The 5,041-nt window shown below is 29.6% G+C and overlaps 1 long non-coding RNA gene across 1 annotated transcript; it reads left to right on the top strand.

Annotated features, from left to right (window-relative positions):
• The first annotated feature begins 1,170 nt into the window (after positions 1 to 1,170).
• On the top strand, positions 1,171 to 2,564 carry LOC112454558. Its single transcript, XR_003040743.1, has 3 exons — positions 1,171 to 1,287; positions 1,759 to 1,869; positions 2,483 to 2,564. It is a non-coding gene; the product is annotated as an uncharacterized LOC112454558 (long non-coding RNA).
• The last annotated feature ends 2,477 nt before the right edge of the window (positions 2,565 to 5,041 follow it).

Here is a 5,041-nt window from a genome sequence, read left to right as displayed (position 1 = left end):
GAGAGAGAGAGAACAGCGGATCTCGCGCCTGTTTGAAGCGACCGCCGCGCGGTGATTGGTCTTGCGAGACAGATTGACGGCACCGTTTCCGAGATTTTTCTACAGGCTGCAGCTATGCCTATTGTGCTAAAGATAGCTCGCGAGACTCTGGGAATAAGCGTACGCATCTGCCGGAAAATACATATGTACGTGCGAGAGACGCGGTAAAAGCGGGTTACTATTATCAGCGGAAATATATCCTACGACGTCCTACATTTTCCGGTATACCCGGTGTTCCAGAATCGGTTTGTTATAACGCAGCTGAAAAGTAAATTTGTGTGTTAGAGCTAATTTGCTAAACCTTTCCATTTTCAATGATAGATGATCGCGTGATTCTCGAGACCCCAATAGTAGCGATTGTTAGCCTGATGTATTTCCGTATTTGTAATCAAAAGATAATTAAAAGATTACGCAGTTCTTGACTATGAGTGTGCACCTTCGTTGCGTTTAACCGGATGCACAAATGTTAATTGGAACAAAAGTGGTTTATTTAAATCGTGGCTGAAAATCTGATTCTGTCTGCTCGATCAAAGAAAGAGGCAAAAATTAACGTCCCCGGCAGCCTGATGGAGAAATAGGGTCCAGTCTTGGTTTCAAGCCGCAGAGGAACATCGGGCATCCTCGTGACCAAGTTCAGGGCTAACAAGATCCCGTCTCGCCTCTCTCGCTCGTCCAACAGGCCCATCTTTCCTTTGCGCAAGAGACGCCTCTTGCAGCCTCTTCGCTGTCGGCTCTCCCACCATTTTCTCGCAGGCTCGACCGGTCACCCTTTACTTCACTGCGTTTTATTTTTAACGATCCAGTCCGGCCGCTATTCATTTATCCTTGTTTTAATCCTTCGCAATTCTGAACTCACTCTTTAGTGTTCGCTTCTCTTTCCTTCTTGCATTACCTACCATTTTTCTTTTTGAATAATGCAGACATTTTTGGATCGTAAATATACGAACATAAACTGTGAAATTGTGTTTAATTTCCTTGAACAATTTTATGTTCAACAAACACCATAAATAAAGTGCATAAAGTTTTGATAAAATTTTATTTCGTAGATTAGATAATGTTTATGGTATCCCAACCACGATTTTTGTGGTATAAATTTGAGGTATCATGACAATACTCACATTGAAAATTTCAAATTAAGTTGCAGCGATGAAGTTAGTATACGTATTCTTATTAGTTGCTGTTGTTGCAGTTACCATGAGCCCTGGCATCATGGCTGAATCATCTGCTGATGAATTTGGAAAAGCTAAGGTATAAAAACGTTGCTTATAAAAAGACTGCTAAAAACTATTCAAGTATCAATATTTTATATTCTATATTGTATTTGTTTCATATTTGTTCTATATTTTATAACTATATCTATTTATTTATAATTATACGGATGCTTGTTTTCAAAAATTAATAATTAATAGTTTTTTAATAAGAATCGCATAATTTTTTAAATCACAAAAAGCATATAAATATATTATTTGCAATGCTATACCTTGTTAAAATTGTGTATATAATGAGCACGCGTGTATCACTTTAAGAGTCTAATTTGCAATAAATGAGTAAAGTGTTAAAAAAGAGCAAATTTTTTATTAACATCTATACAAAAATATAAATTCTTATAAGAAAATGTTATTGCAAATCACACTGTATAATAAATATCTTTTTTTACGTCGCAAAATGTAAAATCATACAAGCTGGAAATTAAATTTTGGTTATTTTCTTATATTTCAGAAAATCGGCATCTTTGATCAAATAGATAAGGGATGGGCTTGGTTGATGAAGCAGATGGAAGGCTAAATACACTATAATCGAATAATATCTATGGCATAAAAAATGCAGCAGGTATTATTTAATATTTTAATTAATAAACATTCCGTAATAATTCTTTGTTGTATGAATTGCTAAGAAGAGTAGCATTTAAACTTCAAGTCAATATTTTTTATGTGTTGCAACGATGAATGCATAGTTTTGTTACAGTTGTTAGCTTTTTGCAGTTACATAAGTGTCAGCACCACATTGTGGGCGGATCAAGAGTGGGGACGGCTAATGTATAAAAGCTTTGTTTATAATAAGATTGCTTACCCAAGTATCTTTAATATTACAAATTTTACATTGTATTTATTTTATATTTATAGTTGAGGGGAGATCAGGGAAAAAAGTAACACGGGATGAATGTAACAAACATGATTATTAAACATTTATCATTCTTGTATTTGTCTGCTGCTATATAACGTTTTAAGACGTCTTAAGCAGACGAATTAGCAGCGGACAAATTCATAAGGAATGATAAGTGTTTAATAATCGCGTTTGTTACATTCATCTCGTGTTACTTTTGTCCTTGGTTTCCTCTACTTATATTTCAAATCACACTATGTAATTAATATTTTTCTTCACGTCAAGATGTGAAATTATACAAAACTAGAAATTAAAGTTTGCTTATTTTCTTATATTTCAGAAAATCGGCATTTTTTTCATGAAATATCCAAGGCATTTAATTAGGCGCTAAAATAAATTTCACAAGTTTTTCAACTAGTAAATATTCTGTAATATTATTTTCTGTTATAAAAAATATTTAAAAATTATGTAAAATATAATTATATTTTATTGTTAACCTTAATAAAAAATTGACCTTAATAAAGCTAGTGGAAAAGTAGCAAATTACGTTTTTTCATTGGTATATTATCCAAGTTCTACACATTCAAAGACTTATATTGACATTCAAAGACTTGTACCTAATCGAAAATTGTTCTATTTTGGCCCCTCTATACTCTCCTTAAGTTTGGCAGTAATCTTTTAAATCACTCTGTATATCAAAATATGTTATGTATGAATAAGTATATTATAAGTAAATGCTATGGAAGTACAATATTCTGTAATTAATACGAATTCCTTATTATCCTCTATCAAATTATTAATTATAAATACTTAAACTATTTTTTTATCTTATAAAACACTATCTTGACATTTTGACAATATTCTTAATTAAGTATTTAAACATAAATAAAGATATACATACATATATATAAATATATATATATATATATATATATATATATATGTTTTATATTTTTATTTCTAATATAATTTGAATTTTTATTGAATGTCATACGATGTGTTTTACTTTTCACTAAAATATGTGCGCGATTTTATCTGATGTAATAAGAAATAATACAATCGTGTTATTTCATATACAATCGTATTATTTTATTGTATTTCGGATTGAAATATAATAAATCGGCTTTTCAAATAATAAATTTCTCCACCATTGTAAGGAGAAAGATTAATTTTCATAACTGTAATAAAATGTATCGTGTTTTATATGGTAATTGAAAGACAGATATCAATAAAGTTTTGAAACAGTATAAGAACAAAAAATGAACATTCGGAATAAATGTACTTTTTATTTGCTTGTTACTTATTTTAGTCACTGCACATTTGATATTTAAATTAATGTGCTAGCAGAAATAATTACAGTTAAATTCGTTCTTAATATTTATTTGTATGAATTAATGCTACTGCAGTATAGAGAGATGGCAAAGATTGCATAAATCTATAGATTAAAACTCAGATTTCGAGCTAGAAATTTAATGTCAAATTGAGAACAGCGCGATTTAGTAGATCTTATACCTATATGTGTATCTTATTCATTATATCATTTAATTTCACCAAAATTGTATTCCGACCTAAACCTATGTTGTTTAAATTTATGTAATTTTCTATTAATATCTATGGTGACTAATTTAAATTTTTTCGGCGAATTGGAGGACAATTTTTCTTCGCACAAATACTAACAATAAGTAAGAAGTTATTATTTACTATACACATTTTAATATTGCATATATTCTTGCTACCTTGTATTAAGAAATGTTTTCAGGGATATTATTAAATAACTTGACGTAAATAATTAAGATTAATTTAATTTTCTGCTGCGTTTATTTAATTCACAAACATTTAATTAATTTATTTCAGGTCTGTCGATAATGTATCAAGTATTAACGAGATTAATACTCTCAAGATTTCCATATTATTTCCATATTATTTTATGCGCCCAATATTTTCTTCACTTCTTCTAGTGCTTTCTGGGCCACTTCGTTTAGTTTCTCCTGAAATACACAATATATTTTCCTTAGTAAACGTGACAATATAATAATAGTGCTTAAACTTTAAGATGACAGAAATAATTTGTGACGCTATTATTGTTTAAAAATGTTATATTGCACTAAATATAAAAATTTAGGTTTCTTCCCTTCATGTTTTGCTAACTTGCCATGCATAACTTCAAAAATATAACACAAGATTTAAAAATTTAAAAGAATAAAAATATGAAATATATCGAGCATCGTGAAATGCATGATAGTTTAAAGGATATGTGCTAATAAAAATAATTATCACATCTTTTATTCTGTGTCACATATTTTGATAAATATCACTTGAAAGTAAAATTAACAAAAAAACATTTTAAATATTATATTTACGTGTAAGAATATAAATAATGCATGCTTTTACAACGTGTTTTAATTTTGTTGTAAATTTGTACTGTCACTAATAATAAATAACAAGTCATAAACTAATACATAAAGAATTTCGTATTCCGCGTAAAAAGATTTGCTTGCATACCTTTGTAGAAAATATATGACTGACAGGTAAAAATATAACAAGTTAAAATGGCCAATCAAATAAATTCATATGCGATATTCTACACGAAATTATATCATCTTATTTTAATTATTATTTAGAGTAATATTAAAAAAATGTATCGTACCAAAATATCACCAGGTTCAGCTTTAGCCCAAGGTTTTGCATTAATAGCTGGGATATTAACTGCGACCAAGATCGCAATTAAAGCGAATAATAAAATTACAGCTTTCATGTTCGCTTTCTCGTAGTAATAACGAAAAAAATGTATTATTCTTATACGTCTCGCTGCGTATATTTCGCGACTGACATACTTGATTTCGCGGTCTAACTAATTTATAGAGAAACTTGTATCTATACATTGGCGATAAAAGTATAT

The sequence above is a fragment of the Temnothorax curvispinosus genome, unplaced genomic scaffold (assembly GCF_003070985.1).
Source record: "Temnothorax curvispinosus isolate PA1 unplaced genomic scaffold, ASM307098v1 QBEX01005133.1, whole genome shotgun sequence".
NCBI classification, from domain to species: Eukaryota; Metazoa; Arthropoda; class Insecta; order Hymenoptera; family Formicidae; genus Temnothorax; species Temnothorax curvispinosus.
Note: the sequence above shows the minus strand (reverse complement) of the source record. Positions and strands in the feature narration are given on the sequence as shown.